The sequence below is a fragment of the Herpailurus yagouaroundi genome, unplaced genomic scaffold (assembly GCF_014898765.1).
Source record: "Herpailurus yagouaroundi ecotype Mexico unplaced genomic scaffold, PumYag 28, whole genome shotgun sequence".
Lineage (NCBI taxonomy): Eukaryota > Metazoa > Chordata > Mammalia > Carnivora > Felidae > Herpailurus > Herpailurus yagouaroundi.
The window spans coordinates 10,967,661-10,985,186 of NW_024412376.1; the positions used below are offsets into that span (position 1 = coordinate 10,967,661).

General features: G+C 40.4%; 1 non-coding gene across 1 annotated transcript; it reads right to left on the reverse strand.

The window, feature by feature from the left end:
• Positions 1 to 9,288: 9,288 nt before the first annotated feature.
• On the reverse strand, positions 9,289 to 9,392 carry LOC121040268 (U6 spliceosomal RNA). The gene has a single exon (XR_005795218.1). It is a non-coding gene; the product is annotated as a U6 spliceosomal RNA (small nuclear RNA).
• Between the last annotated feature and the right edge of the window lie 8,134 nt (positions 9,393 to 17,526).

The following is a 17,526-nucleotide window of genomic DNA, read 5'->3' on the forward strand; positions in this document are numbered from 1 at the left end:
GCCAGGTCTGCTCCAGGAAGCCAGGGTGTAGGAGGGAGCTCTGCCCTCGGGGGCTGGCTTTGAAAGCACATGTCTTAGTCCATTTTGGCTATTCTAACCGGATACCACAGACTGGTGACTTACAAACGGCAGACATTTATTTCTCCCAGTTCTGGAGGCTGAAAGTCCACCATCAAGGTGCCAGCAGACTTAGGGCCTGGTGAGGCCCTGCTTCCTGGTTCACAGATGGCCATCTGCTCACTGTGCCCTCACATGGCAGGAGGGGAGAGGGAGCTCGCTGAGGTCACTTTTCTAAAGGCACTAATCCCATTCATGAGGGCTCCACTCTCAAGACCTAAACACCTTCCAAAGACCCCACCTCCTAATTCCATCACAGCGGAGGTTAGGATTTCAACACATAAATTTGGGGGAGACACAAATATTCGGTCTATGGTAGCATAGTATGTTCACTTGCTAGTAAAACACAGCCCAGTACAAGTCCTATGCCCTGTTTCGATTTTGTTTTTTGGAAGGGAGGGGAAAGTGTTGCGTGTTAGTAAGGTTTCTCCACAGAAACAAAACCAAGAGCCTATACAATAGTCTCCCATTATCTGTGAGGGGTTCCAAGACCCCCATTAGATGCCTGAAACCACAGATAGTACTGAACCCCATACTTATTCTGCCTTTTTTCCAAATATACATACCGATGATAGCGTTTAATTTATAAATTAGACACAGATGAGGCACCTGGGTGACTCAGTTGCTTAAGTGTCTGACTCTTGGTTTCGGCTCACATCACGATCTCACAGTCTGTGAGTTCGAGCCCCGTGTCGGGCTCTGCACTGACCGTGCAGAGCCTGCTTGGGATTCTCTCTCTCTCTCCCTCTCTCTGCCCCTCCCCCACTCATGCGTGCACATACTCTCTCTCTCAAAATAAATCAACAACAAAAACCTAGTGACTCAATAACGTAAGAATAAAGACATAAGAAAACTCATGTGTCCTAGACTGTTGGCCACCAGTATCCCCGGCTGTGTGATTTGGAGGGTGAAGTTCAGCTTGATTCGCAGGTGAGGGTGAGGCACGCACCTGAGCCCACCTGTGCTGTCACCGCCCCCCACAGGTGCATACCTCCACCTTCCCTGGTCAGGGAAGTCCTCTCAAGCCCTACCGAGGAAGGAAGAGAGAGAGTATTTATGAAATCGGCACAGCAGGCAAAATCAGAGCTACAGATGCTGAAGAACAGCCGGGTCTTGGGCTTGCTACCCTTGGGAGGCTGCCAGCCTCTCAGGCTTCTGTCTTCACTGCCGAGGGTGACTGGTCTCTTACCTTCTCTTGGTGGCCACTGACCTCTCCTCTCTGCTCCCCTCTGTCCCCTTTCTCCTGACCATCATCTTCTGTGTGCATAAGGCTCAGCTTAACTGGGTTACTGCTCTCCCCCGCAAGGACCCTGTCCTTTGATTGCTCATTCCCAACCCTAGGATAGCAATTGAACTGCCAACCCTGGGGGTCCGTCCAGGATCCACCTTGATCCAGTGGGCTGGGACCACACAGGGAGAGAGTCTTGTGGTCAAATTAGAGACAGAAGAGCCAGACTGGCTCTGAGTGAAGCTGGCCATAAATCTGTGGTTGGCAATAAAGGAATAAGGAGAATCATAGCAACAATAATAGCAGACACCAGTGGGGGACTTATGCAACAGAATACCATTCTAAGCATTCTACATATATTTTTAAAAATTTAAGTTCATTTATTTACTTATTTATTAAGTAATAATCTCTGCACCCAACGTGGGGCTTGAACTCACAACCCCGAGATCAAGAGTTACCCGCTCCTCCGACTGAGCCAACCAGGTGACCCAGCACTTTACATATATTCACACATCTAATCCTCGCTACAACTTGTAATGCAGCTATTGTATCCATATATATTATTATTATTCCCCCTTTACGGATGGGGAAGCGGAGGTTTGGAGAGATTAGCTTCCCAAAGTCACATAGGTAATGAGTTTTTAGATGTACCTCTATTAAAACAGCCTTGGGCAAGTTACCCTCTCTATGCTTCTGTTTCCGTCCCTGTAAAATGGGGATTACAATTGCACCTACCTCCTGAGGTCGTTGAGGGGATTAAGTAAGAGGATACTATATAAAAAAAAAAAAAAATTCAGCTGATGAAATTTGAAGATCTAGTTGGCTTTATCAAGTGATTCACTGAATCGGGCTGTACCCCATCTAGTGAAGAGAGGGACACTGTAAGGAGTTGTACAACATGGAAAGTTTTGTTTTGTTTTTATTTTTTAATTTTTATTTATTTTTTTCATTCTATTTATTTTAGAGAAAGAACATGTGCTCAGCACAGAGCCTGATGTGGGGCTCGATCCCGTGACCCCAGGATCATGACCTGAGCTGAAATCAAGAGTCAGACGCTCAACCAACTGAGCCACACGGGAGCCCCTTGTTTTTATTTTTTTTAATGTTTATTTATTTTGAGACCCAGAGCATGAGTAGGGGAGAACAAGAGAGAGAGAATCCCAAGCAGGCTCCGCGCTGTCAGCACAGAGCCCGAGGGGGGCTCTGTCTCATGAACCGTGAGATCGTGACCTGAGCCAAAATCAAGAGTCAGGTGCTTAACCGACTGAGTCACCCAAGCACCCCAAAATGGAAAGTTTTTGGAGGAAGGAGGGTAGGGCAGAAACATTATAAGCAAAAGAAAAGAAAGGATTATTTCAGGCAAAATCACCTTCCCCTAGTGGGAAGGGCAAAGGGTTTTATTACACAGATTACCTCATCTTCCTTTGGGGGACGGAGAGGGCCCAGGTCCACAGATTACCTCATTGCTGTTATCAGAAAATTCCCGACTGACAGGTTAAGATTTACATTTCTGGGGGAGACTGAAACTGCAATTAGGTTAGGTACTAAGCCCAGGTCTGATGATCTGGCCTGGCCCAGTTACCACCATTTTGGGCCTGGGGTTTTCTTTTCAACAGTGCATTTGGCCAATTGCTTGGTGCACTGGTCAGCTCGGGCCGCCATAACAGAGGCTGGGTGGCTCAACCAATAGAAATTAATTCTCTCAGGGTTCCAGAGGCTAGGAAGTCCCAGAGCAAGATGCCAGCTCTTCCTGGCTTGCAGATGGCTGTGTCCTCACCTGGTCCAGCGTGTGGGGTAGGGAAAGAAGGGGAGGAGAGAGAGGGAGTGAGAGAGAGCACTCTCTTCCTTTTTTCATAAGGCCACAGTCTTAACAGATTAGGGCCCCACCCTTAAGAGACCTCATTTAACCTCAGCTAACTCCTAGTACCTTTTCTCCAGATACAATTGCACTGAAGGTTAGGGCTTCCGCACATGGATTTCATGGAGACACAGCTCAGTCCTCAGTACCTGGCAGTGGTGGTCAGGCGATTAGCAGCCGTTATCATGTGCATTATACAGATGCAGACCTTCTTGAGTGGCGGTCACCACTGCCCACTGCAGATGAGTGGTCGGAACGGGAGCCTTTGCAGCTCCCGCTGCCACATTCCCTATATTGTTAGAGCCAAGAGAGAGCTGGTGAATCACCAGGCTCAGCCTACTTTCCAAGAGAGACAGCAAAGGCTGAGAGGGGTGAGGAGTTTGTCACCCACCTGGGACTAGAGCTCAGGTCTTGGTCCCCTCAACTTCTCACATCTCTGGTTGTGCTGTAAACTCTACTTCTCAGGCCACTTTGCCGTTGGTCACGACCATTGGGCTCCTGATGCACATTCCCCAGAAAGTACCCGCGGGTCTCTCTCTCTATTCCCACCTCATCAAATAGCCCTCGCTACTAACGTGACCCTTCAGAATGTCCAGACCCTTTTAAGGTTCTGGAAAGCCCGAGAGCCGACAGGTGTTGGTGGGGAGGGCAGTTGGAACCATAAAGCCTGCAGCAAACACCATGAATCGGTACACTGTTCTGTGCAAAAACTCTGTGACCCACCCGCATCACGTGGGATGACTGGGTGGGCTCCATGATAGAATTCCTTCGCGGACATGGAACTGCAACGGGCAGGCTTCTACCCCGCTGGGCCCTCCATTTGTAGTGGGATTGCAGGCTGACACCATGCATCTCTGACCGTTGGTTCCTCTACCAGGGAACAGAGTGGCCGGGTCTTGACGCCATCAGGAAGTCACCTGGAATGCGCTGGATTTCTCTATCCTGCAATTCTGACCAAGTGCTCTTCCTCCCGCCCTGCTTGGTTGCTCCCCTGGAACTTACCAGGGCCGAGGCGTTAAAGTCTGAACCCGGACTAAGAGGGGATAGCCTGCGAGATTTCTCATCACTGGATCAGAATCATGGCCTTTGCTGTCAGGTGTTTTACTCCCCGCCAGGTTTGCAAAGCCTTGAAGGAGCTCCTGGGCTTCCTCCTAAGGAAACAGCAAGGGGACTTCCTGGGGGCCACAGGACTGGGTTATGTCTAAAAACCCTGGGCCTGCCCACCATTCCTCCCCAGGCCACTTCACCGCCCCTCCAGCCTGGGCTGAGCCTCTGCGCCTTCCTCCGGCTCCTCCTCCCTGGCCCAGGCTGTGCTGGCAACATGTGCTGCGCCAGCCTTGGACACACCTGTCAAAACAGAGCCAGAGGAGACGCGAGCAGGGAGCTGACAAACACGGTGGGATCACGCCGCGCTTTCCAGCAGCGCTGGGCTGGGGCTGGGGAGGGCCTGGAGGGACGCTGAGCAGCCTCCCAGGGGATTGCTTGACCTGCAGAAGCACAGGTTATTTGTTTTCCTTGCCATCACCTACCCGGTCCTTTTATTTTCTTGTGCACACTTCAAAGTGCAAGGCTCTGTGTTTGATGTGGTGGGAGATGTTACAGAGGTTAGGGCAGTGCTCTTAGCAGGGACAACCACCCAGGAGGCCCTAGAAATGCAGGCTGCAGGCTTCCACTGCCCGCTTCAGAATCACAGAGGGGGCAGCACAGGGAGGAGTGAGGGGGAGAAATCCCCAGGGAATTCTGGTGCTCCAAAGAAAATTTGAGAACCACAGGTGTAAGAGAGAAAGCAAACTATGTTCTTTAAAATTTGTGTGCAGTATCTCGGGGCGCCTGGGTGGCTCAGTCCACTGAGCGTCGAACTTTCGCTCAGGTCATAATCTCACGGTTTGTGAGTTTGAGCCCCGTATCAGGCCCACTGCGGTCAGCACAGAACCCGCTTCAGACCCTCTCCTCCACTGGCTCTCTGCCCCTTCCCTGCTTGTGCCCTGTCTCACCAAAAATAAATAAAACATTAAAAAACTAATAAAATAAAATAAAATCGGTGTATAGTATCTCATCCAATTCTCACAAACTGAAAGTATTTTCATTTTATAGGTCAGGAAACAAGGCTGAGAAAAGTAAAGTAATTCACTCAAGGCCATGTAGAAGTTATGCGGATTCGAACCCAGAATGTATGGAAGCCAGCTATGGTGAGGTGCTTCTTACAGAAGGATAGGATTGGGGGTTCAGTTGGGCCTGTGCGTTGCACCTGTGAAAGCTGAGGTCCTCAGAAACAGATTTGTTCAAGGACTCAGAGCAAGCTATTGACACAGCTGTAACAAGGCGCCAATCTCAAGGCCTGCCGGGCTTCTCTGGCCCAGCTGCCTTGTCACTAAACATGTGACAAGGCACATATTTAGGATTAGGGATTAGGAAGAGCAATACAGGGGTTAGAGACAGGAGCATAATCTCTGCTGTGAAAGCTGGGGGCTTTACAAAGGAAGCCAGGTGCCCACCAAACTCCCAATGGTCTTTTCCCTAAGTCCAAAATGGGCACCCAAATAAATCCTCTGGGGTGAGGCACAAACTATTAAGTATTAAAATGTCTACTCCCTGTGTTTCATCTATTCTAAATCATGCTTTCTTTCCACACAATCAGATCTGACATGAAGTCAGCCAGAAAGTTTGGAATGACCTAGAATATGATTTGAAAATAAATTTATGTTCATTATCCTTAATGCTAAAAAGCGCCCTACATGCAATTACACCTGGAGACATTAGGCAACAATAGAAACATGAAAAATTCTATACAAACTCTTTCAGAAAATAGAAGAGGAGGGAACGCTTGCTAACTCATTCTATGAATCCAGCGTTATCTTGATAACAAAACCTAATACATATTACAGGAAAAGAAAATCATAAGAAAAGAAAACTGCAGATCAATATCCTTAAAATATAGCAGCAAAATTTCTTTAAAAAAATTTTTTTTAATTTGAGAGAGAGAGAGAGCACAAGCAGGGGAGAAGGGCAGAGGAAGAGAGAGAGAGAATCTTTTTTTTTTTTTTTGAGAGAAAGAATCTTAAGAAGGCTCCCATGCTTAGCCCAGAGCCCAACGGGCGGCTCAATCCCATGACCCTGAGATCATGATCTGAGCCGAAATCAAGAGTCAGAGGCTCAACTGACTGAGCCACCTAGGCACCCCTAGAAGTGAAATTTCTTAACAAAATTTTAGCAAACTGAATCCAACAATATATATGAAGGTAATATATCAGAAATGAGTTTTATCTCAGAAATACAAAGTTGTTTTAACACTCAAAATCAAGATAATTTGCCATGTTAATAGAAAACAGGATAATAAGATTCTCTATATAGATGCAGAAAAAGCATTTGAAAAAATCCAAAATTTATATATTAGAAAAACCTCACCACACACTAGGAATAGATTGAGCCTTTCTCAATCTGTTATAAAACATCCTAAAACAAACAAACAACCTAGAGTTAACATCATTCTTAATGATACAAGGCTTAATGCTTTCCCCTAAGACCAGGAAAGAGTCAAGGATGTATGTATGCTTTTACCACTTTGAGTTAACCATGTATTGACAATCCTATCCAATGCAATAACGGAAGTAAAAGATAAAAGAAGATGCTCAGATTGAAAAGGAAGAAGTAAAACTGTCTTTATTTGAGGACAGTGATTGACTAGGTAAAGAATACTAAGGATTTGCAACAAAAAAAAAAAAAAAAAGATGACTCAGCAATGAGTAAACACAATTGAGAACACAAGGTCAATAAACAAATATCAATTGTATTTCTATACACTAGCAAGGCACAGCTAGAAGTTGGAATGAAAAACTGTAATACAATGATATCAAAAATGTGAAATACTTAGTAAAAAATTTGGCAAAGACCTGAGATTTAGAAAACAGAAAATCACATTGCTGTGAGAACTTAAGGAAGACCTAAATAACTGTAGGTAAATACAATGTTCATGGATCAGAAGACTCAATATTGTTACAATATGAGTTTACTCCATATTGATATATAGATTGAATGTAATCCTAATAAAAAAATCCCATCAGGAATTTTTAAAGAAATAGATAAACTTACTCTAAAATTTGCTTGGAAATGCAAAGGACCTAGAAGAGCCCAAACTTTTTTAAAACTATTTTTTTAATGTTTATTTATTTTGAGAGCGAGAGACAGAGCATGAGCAGGGGAGGGGCAGACAGAGAGGGAGAGAGAGAAGCCCAAGCAGGCTCTGCACTGTCAGCACACAGCCAGATGCAGGGCTGAAACCTACAAACCATGGGATTATGAATGGAGCTGAAACCAAGAGTCAGATGCTCACCCAACTGAGCCACCCAGGCACCCCAGAGCCAAAACTATGCTTTTTAAAAAAAGAAGAAAGTAGGGGTGCCTGAGTGGCTCAGTAAGTTGAGCATCCAGCTTTGGCTTTGGCTCAGGTCATGATTTCACAGTTCATGGGTTCAAATACCCCAACAGGCTCTGTGCTGACTGTTTGGAGCTTGGAGGCTGCTTCAGATTCTGTGTCTTCTCTCTCTGTCCCTCCCCTGCTCACTCGCTCTCTCTCAAAAATTGAATAAACGTTAATGGGGCGCCTGGGTGGCGCAGTCGGTTAAGCGTCCGACTTCAGCCAGGTCACGATCTCGCGGTCTGGGAGTTCGAGCCCCGCGTCAGGCTCTGGGCTGATGGCTCGGAGCCTGGAGCCTGTTTCCGATTCTGTGTCTCCCTCTCTCTCTGCCCCTCCCCTGTTCATGCTCTGTCTCTCTCTGTCCCAAAAACAAATAAACGTTGAAAAAAAATTTTTTTTTAAATTGAATAAACATTAAAAAATTAATTTTTTTAAATTAGAAAAATAGAAGAAAGTAGAAAGACATACTACCTGATTTCAAGATGTACAAAGCTATAGTAATCAAGATAGTGTGGTATTTGTATAGAGATAGACTCATAGATCAATGGGACAGAATAGAGAGTTCAGAAATAGATCCACTTATATATTGTCTATTGATTTTCAACAAGATTGCCAAAGCAATTCAATGAAGAAAGAATAATCTTTATAAAAAGCAGTACTCGGGACAATAGTATAATGATATACAAAATATGAATCTTGGCCCTTACCTCTTAACATACACAAAAATTAACTCAAAATGGATTATAGACCTAATTGTAAAAGCTAAAGTATAAAACATCAAAAAACAACATATAAAAATTTTAGAATAGTGAGTTAGGCAACAGTTTCTTAAATATGATATTAAAAGTATGTCAACATGTAAAAGCATACAAACACGGACTGTAAAAGAGATTTTCATATAAACAAAGCTGAGCAGGTTTATAACCAGTACACCTGCACAAAAAAGAAATATTAAGGGAATATCTTTAGGCTGAAAGGAGATTATACCAGTTACAAACTTAAGTTTCACACACAACACTCTTTTACCCAATGAAAGAAACAATAAGTGTTAAGTTTAAGGATATAAAATACTTTTTCTTTTTATTTCTTGATTTCCTTAAAAGAAAATTTATTGTTAAAGGGATAATCACCACAGTGCATTGTGAGGTTATTACATACAAAAAAGGAAAATGAATTATAACAGTGGCACAATGAAAGGGAGGTAGATAAGTGGAAAGTTCTTACATCATATGTGAACAAAAATAACATTAATTCAAGGTAGGATAAGGAAGGAAGTATAGTGTAACTCTTACAGCAACCACTAAAAAATAAAGCCAAGAGGTAGAACAGAAAAGCAAATAGAAGAGGTAAAATGAAATACTAAAAATACTTAATTGAGCTAAAAATAGATGGAAAAGAGGAGTAAATGAACACAAAAAAACAGGACAAATAAAAACCCAAAAAGAAAGATATGGGCTTAAAAAAATTATATAATAATTACATTATATATAAGTGAACTAAATACTCAAATTAAAAGGCAGAGAATGTCAAACTAGACTTAAACAAAAAATGTAAGACCTAATGATACGCTGTGTGAAAGAGATGCTTCTAATGCCACACTTTTTCTTTTCTTTCTTTTCTTTTTCTTTTCTTTTTCTTTTCTTTTTCTTTTCTTTCTTTTCTTTTTTCTTTTCTTTTTCTGGAAGCTTCACAAATTTGCATGCCATCCTTGCACAGGGCCCATGCTAATCTCTGTGTCGTTCCAATTTTAGTATATGTGCTGCTGAAGTGAACACTTTAATGCCACACTTATAACTATATAGGTCAGAGAAAAAACATCACAAAGAAAATTAGAAAAATTTTTTAACTAGTATTGAAAATATAACATACCAAAATTTGACAGATGCAGATAAAGTAGTTCTTAGGAAAAAAAAATAAAATAGAGCTTAAATGACTATATAAGTGGGGCACCTGGGTGGCTCATTCAGTTGAGCGTCTGACTTTGGCGGAGACCATCATCTTACAGGTTCATGAGTTTGAGCCCTGCATCGGGCTCTCTACTATCTGCCTGCTTCAGATCCTCTGTTTCCCTCTCTCTGCTCCTCCCTTGTGCTCTCATGCTCTCTCTCTCTCAAAAGTAAACATTTAAATGACTATATAAAAAAAAAAAAGCAATTTTTAAATCATTGATTTATGTTTCTGCTTTGAGAAACTAGAAAGAGAAACAAATGTTAACACAGAATAAGATACAGAGAGACAACTAAAAAAGCCAAAATCAATTAAAAAAAAGACAAACGATAAGGAAATTAACACAGCCAAAAGTTAGTTCTTTGAAAATATGAATAAAACTGATATACTCTTAACTAAATTTTCAAGAAAAACAAAGGAAGAACAAATAAATTAACAATATCAGGAATGAAAGAGGGGACATCACTATGGATCCTGCAGAGTGAAGGATAATAAAGTAATATTATGAACCAAGTTATACTACCAAATTCAACAATCTAGGTGAAATGAAAAAATTTCTTGAAAGACAAAAATTACAGAAGCTAATACAAAAATAATAGAAAAGTCTCCATGGTCTTAAGTGCATTTTAAAATCTGAATTCAGAATTAAAAACCTTTTCCTAAGAAAATTTATTTTAAACATTTACAAAATAAATAGCAATCTTACACAAACTCTTTCAAAAGGTAAGGAGGGAATGAGTAAAGTGCAAGAAGATAAAATCATAGACCAATGATCTTCATGAATATAAATGCAAAAATTCTTAACAAATTGAATGAGGGTACTAGCAAATCAAATCTAGTCATATATAAAAAAGATAATTCATCATGACCAAGCAGGTTTTGTCACAGTAATGCTAGGTAGTTTAACACTTTGAAAATCAATTAATATGGTTCATCATTTATACAGAAGAATAAAGGAGAAAAATCATTTGGTCATCTCAACAGATGCAAAACAATTGTAACAATTCAATGCTTTCTAATTAAAAGTCTCAGTAGACTTAGGAATCAAAGGAAACTTCAAACTTTGATAAAGTTGTCTTATGAAAATCTTTCGATTAACATCATATTTAAATGTTAAATACCAAATGCTTTCTCTCTAAAATCAAGAACAAGGCAAAGGTATGGACATACCACTTGCATTCAACATTGTACTGGAGATCTTAGCCAGTGAAATAAGGCAAAAAAAGAAAATATAAAGACAGGGAAAGAAGTAAAATTGTTTCTATCTACGAACAAAATAATGGTACATGTAGAAATTCCTAAGGAATCTATTCAAAAGCAAACCTTACTTTTACCAAAAAACAACTTATCAAGGTCAAAGGATACAAGAGCAATACATAAAAATCAATCATTTGTCTATATACTAGCTACAAAAAAAAAAATGAAAAAGGAAATTAAAAAAATATCACAATAGCATGAAAGAACATAAGATAATTGGGAATAACTTTAACAAAATTTGTATGAAATCTGTATGTATAAAATGACAAAATGTTGCTGAAATTTTAAAAGACCAGAATAAATGGAGAGATATACACGTTCACAGATTGAAAGACAATAGTGGACATTCACCCCAACTGATCTATAGTTAATACAATCTCAAAGTTCCTGCCCGTCTTTGTTATAGAAATTGAAAGGCGGATACTAAAATGTATATGGCAATATAAATGACATAGAATAGCAAAAAAGAAAAAAATTCTTGAAAAAAAAAGAACCAATTTGGAGGACTTACATAGCCTGATTTCAGTAATGACTATGAAGATTTAGTATTCAAGATAGTATGGTACTGTCACAAAGATGAACAGACAAATGTAACAGAAACAGAGTCAGAAATTAGCTCAACATTAATTAGCCCATTGATGGTTTTGTTTTGTTTTGTTTTGTTTTGTTTTGTTTTACAGAGGAACCAAAAGAAGTCAACGAAAAAAATTAAGATTCTTCAAAAATGGTGCTAGGACAATTGGAAATCATAAGGAAAAAAGTGTATCTTGACCCCTAGCTCATATTACTCATAAAAATTAATTCAAGATAGATGAAGGCCTAAATACAAATGTTAAAATTATAGCACTTCTAAGATCGCCTGGGAGGCTCAGTCACTTTGGTGTCTGACTCAATCTCAGCTCAGGTCTTCATCTCAGGGTCGTGAGTTCAAGCTCTGTGTTGGGCTCTGCACTGGGCATAAAGACTTACTTAAAAAAAAAAAATTATAGCGCTTCTAGAATAAACGCAGAAAAATGCCTTCATGGTCTTTGGGTGGCAAAGATTTCTCAGCTAAAACAAGAAAAGCATTAACCATAAGAGAAAAATGTGATAAATTTCATAAAAATTAAAATCTGCACACCAAGAGATCCAGTTAAGTATATGATCAGATATGTTATACACTGGGAGAAAACATTTGACAAATAATTTATAAATAGAATATATAAATATCTCTTGCAACTCAGTAATAAGACAAATAACCCATATAAATGGGTGAAATGTTTGAACAGACTTCACAAGAGACATTTATTAGTGCACAAGAAGATGGTCAACATCATTAGTGATCAGGGAAATATAAATCAAAACCACAATGAGATACCACCACAAACCTATTAGAATAGCTAAAATTAAAAAGACTGACCAAGTGCTGGTGAGGATGCGGTGAGGATGAAACGCTCATATACCACTGGCAGGAATGTAAAATAATACAACCACTTTGGAAAACAGTTTGGTAGTTTCTTAAAAAGTTAGACATAGGGGCGCCTGGGTGCTCAGTCGGTTAAGCGACCGACTTCGGCTCAGGTCATGATTTCACGGTCTGTGAGTTCGAGCCCCGCGTCGGACTCTGTGCTGACAGCTCAGAGCCTGGAGCCTGTTTCAGATTCTGTGTCTCCCTCTCTCTGACCCTCCCCCGTTCATGCTCTGTCTCTCTCTGTCTCAAAAATAAATAAACGTTAAAAAAAATTTTTTTTTTAAGTTAGACATACATTTATCATATGGTTCAGTCATTCCACTCCTAGGAATTTATCCCAAAGAAATAAAAACATATATCAAAAAATACATTTATTCATAATAGCCAAAAAGTAAAAACAACCCAATGTCCACCATCAGGAGAATGTATAAAATCCATACAATGGAATGCCCCCTCAGCAATGAAAAGGGAAATGTTACATTGGACACAAAAATATGAGTGAATCTTAAAATAATTATGCTGAGAAGCACCTGGGTGGTTCAGTTGGTTAAGCATCTGACTTCGGCTTCAGGTCCTGATCTCATGGTTGGTGAGTTCAAGCCCCGCGTTGGGTTCTGTGCTGACAGCTCAGAGCCCGGAGCCTGCTTCAGATTCTGCATCTCCCTCTCTCTCTGCCTCTCCCCTTCTCATGCTTTGTCTCTGTCTCTCAAAAATGAAAAAAGTGTAAAAATTTTTTTTTTAATAAAAAAAATTATGCTGACTGAAAGAAGCCACCCATAAAAAAGAGTACACAGTGATGATTCTATTTATATGAAATTCTAGAACGGGCAAAACAAATAAAAAAAATGATAGATGTAAGATTCGTGGTTACTGGGGCCGAAGTGGAGAGTAATCAACCAGAAAGGGGCATGAGAGTTTTCTTAGGTGACAGAATTGTCCCTATCTTGATTAGGGATGGTGATTACACAGGTGTGTACATTTGTTAAAACTCAAGAAATTATACACTTAAAATGTGTGCATGTAAAGTATACATCAATAAAATTGATTTTAATTTTTTAAACATTTATTTTTTTTTTGAGAGAGTGGGGGGAGGGAAAGAGGGGCAGAAAAGAGGGAGACAGAGGATCCAAAGCAAGGTCTGTGCTGTGTGGGGCTGGAACCCACAACCGTGAGATCATGACCTGAGCTGAAATCAAGAGTCAGCCGCTTAACTGACTGAGCCACCCAGGTGCCCCAAAATTGATTTTAAAAAACAACTAGGATACCATATTTTACTCACTAGAAGAATTAAAATGGAAAAGACTTAAATATCCAGCTATAGTGAGAATGTTCCTGTTGGGACTGTATGGTAGAACCTCTTTGGAAAACCAGTTTGGCAATTTCTTATAAAGGTAAATATGCACTCACCCTATGACTCAACACTTCACTTCCATTCCTAAGTATTTACCCAAGAGAAACAAAAACATATTCCACAGAAAGACTTGTACAAAAACATTCACAGCAGCTTTCATCATAATTGCCCCAAACTGGAAATAGGCCAAATATCCACCAACAGAGGAATGGATAAATTGTTACACTTTTGTGCAATGGAATATGAACTACTCCAAAGAAGATGGGGAAGAAGGGGAGGGGGGAGAGGTTGAAGAGGAAGAAAAAAAGCAACAACCAAAATGTATAAGCAATACATTAAAAAAAAAAAAACAGTCAAAAATACTATACTGAAGAAAAGTAACACACAAAAGAGCATATACAGTATGATTCCATTTCTGTTAAATTAGGGGGAGGCAAAGCCATCCTATGACGCTAGAGAACAGAGTGGTTGCTGCCTCAGGGTGTGCAGGAGAAACGCAGGAATCGATGGAGAGACCATAAGACAAGTTTCTGCTCTCATGGAAATGGTCTGTGTCCTGACAGCTGTGTGACTTCTCCAGATGTATGCATTTAGGGAAACGCATCGAACTATGCACATAATCTATGCGTTTCACTGAAGGAATGTGAAGTAGCACTCAACTTTTAAAAATTATTTTAAGAAATAGAAATTTACTTCCAAAAGCTCATGAGTCAAAAAAGAAAAAATAAAACTTACATTGACATAGACATAGCAAGTATTTTTAAGCTGCTTTATTATGAAATGTATCATAATAAAATCTCAGAAGCTGAGGAGTGTAGTTGGGCAGTACTTGAAGAGAAAATTAATGGTCTTAAATACTTACATTAGAAGAAGAAAGGCTAAAGTTAATGAGCTATGTGTCCAACTTGAAAAGTCTGAAGTCCACCAGAACACACATAAAGTCGAAGGAAGGAAATAATAAAGGCCTAAAATTAATGACATGAGAAAAAGAAGGTTTTGAATGGAGAGGACAGACAAAGCCAAAAGTTAGTTCTTTTAAAAGACTAATACAATTGATAAGCTATATGCAGTATTGATCAAGAAAAATGAAAGCATCAATAAAAGACATTGAGAATAAATAAGACAACATTAAATGGAATTGCCATGAACATTTAGTCGCGATACATTTGAAAGCTTTGATGGACCGAACAAATTCATCGGAAAATGTAAGTCATCAAAACTGACTCAAGAAGTAGAAAACCTGAATATTCTGAGACCATTAGAGATGTTGGATCAGTGGTTTAAAATATTCCCCCAAAGAAAACACCAGGCTCATGCAGAAAGACTTAGAGGCAAATTCTACCAAAACATTCAAAGACAACTCTAATCCAACACAAACTCCTCCAGAGAACAGATGAAATAGGGAGACTTCCCCAGATTTATCCCATGAGGATAGAAAAGCTTGTTACAAAAATCAGAAAAGGAAATAGATGAATAGATGCAGAAAAATCATTTAGTAAATAAGGCATCCATAAGATGCCTTATTTATCTCATCCTATGTGTTAAGAGGAGAAATCTTATCAAACTAGGGAACTTTTAAATCTAAAATGTAAAATCTACCAAAAAAGTCCACAGCAAACATCCTTCCTAAAGGTGAAAAATGGAAACTCTTCCCTTTAAGAAAACCAGACATCACATGCCTCCTGACATGATGTAATAGAAAGTACACAGCACCACCTATTAAGTAGATTTGCCAAAATAAAGAAAAGAAAATTGCCCCTTGTTGTAATCAAGCCTCTAGATCTATCTTCCAGTTTGCCCACAGCATCTCCAAAGAGAGAAACATGTTAACACCATCTTCATGATCTTGAACCGTCAACCTAGAATGACTCATTTTTTCAACAAATAAGTGGCATGGGAAAAGTAGCGTGGAGGAGATGTTATAGATCAAAAGAGACGTTAACAAAAAATAACGTAAAAGTTTATTCAAGAGAGAGGCTTAAACATATCAATCAAATGCAATGTTTGGACTTGGGATTTTAATTCAAACAAATCAGTTTATAAAGAATTTTTGAGAAAATCACAGAAATTTGAACACAGATTTGTTATTATAATATATTAAGAAATTATTAAGTGTAATAATGTATTATGATTACTGGGGCACCTGGGTGGCTCAGTTGGTTAAGTGTCTGTCTTTGGCGCAGGTCACGATCTCACAGTTGGTGAGTTTGAGTCCTGCACCGGGTTCAGTGCTGTCAGCGAGGAGCCCACTTAGCAGCCTCTGTCCCCCCCTCTCTCTCTGCCCCTCCCGAGCTTGCTCACTCTCTAAAATAAATGAACATTAAGAAAATAATGTATTGTGATAGCTTTAAAAAAAAAAAAAAAAAAAACTCTGTGTTAAAGATACATGCCTTGATGGGGCCCCTGGGTGGCTCAGTAGGTTAAGCGTCCGACTTCCGCTGAGGTCACGATCTCACTGTCCGTGAGTTCGAGCCCCGCGTCGGGCTCTGTGCTGACTGCTCAGAATCTGGAGCCTGTTTCAGATTTTGTGTCTTTCTCTCTCTGACCCTCCCCCGTTCATGCTCTGTCTCTTCCTGTCTCAAAAATAAATAAAACGTTAAAAAAATTTAAAAAAAAAATACATGCCTTGAAATATTTAGAGCTGAAATGATTCAATGTCTGGGATTTGCTTTAAAGTATGCCATGAGATAAGATAAAAAAAAATAATTGGCAAAACATTAACAATTATAAAATTGGGTGATGAGTGATACATGGGTACATGGGGATACATCAGCTAGTCTCTTGGTCTTTGGTGGAAACCCTCTGTAATAACAACATAAAAGACAAATAGCGATGATGGTGGTGGCCACAACAACAAATATTATTTTGAAAACAAAACAAAGAAGGCAATAGGCCCTCCTCCTTCACCATCGTGGGGCCTCCCAGGGAGACCAGGCTGCTAGTTAAACTGTCTCCAGCCCATCTCCATGGCTTTTGCTTACACCATTTCTTCCTCCCAGAGTTCCCTTTTCACTTGTCTTTGCAGACATAAGCCCTGACTTCCCGCAAGCCCAGCTCCCAATGTACCTATGGCAGATATCTGCTGTAGTTACTGAATCCCCACCCACTCTTCTTCAAGTAACAACACCCATCCGTCTTTTCCTTGGGATAAACACTTCATGTGGTTCAAAGTTGACCCCACCCCCCCACATCCCCCAGCGACAGACCAATGACTCAGGTCTGACCAATGGGAATACCACTGCTCTGTCCACACTCATTGCAGGAATGGACATGTTACCCAGGCAGGGCCAATTAGCCAAAGAATGTCAGCCTCCACGTTTTTGCTGAAAATATTAGAAAAGAAGTGCTTTCTCTTTTTATGGGGTAGCTAGGTCAGCAGACTGAAAGCTTGGAGGGGCTGTGGCCATGTCCCTAAAAACAGGAGGGGATCTTACCTAAGAAGCCACTATAAGAAAGCAGAGACTCAGAGACTCAGAGCCTGGTGACAATTATAATCACTATATATAGCCACACCTCCTCCCCTCCATCTTCTAGTACATTAATTAATAAAATACCCGTGTGTGTGTGTGTGTGTGTGTGTGTGTGCGCGCGCGCGCACATGCACAAAAGAGAGAGAATGCAATACATTCTGTTCAGGATCAAGAACAAGGGTGCCTGCTGCTATCACCATTTGTCTTCAATGTTGAACTGGAGGTCCTATACATTTCATTAAAGTAAGAAAAGGAAACAAATGGTACAAGGCATATAGTGCATATGGTGCCTGAGATACTTTTTGTCTTTTACGGTCTAATGAAGTGTTCATTTAGTCAAAATCCTTTATTTTGCCATTGGCCTTCTACCATGAGCTGAATAGCCAGCCTGCCGCATGATTACATACCCGCCAGTCTGCCGGTCAGTGACCGAA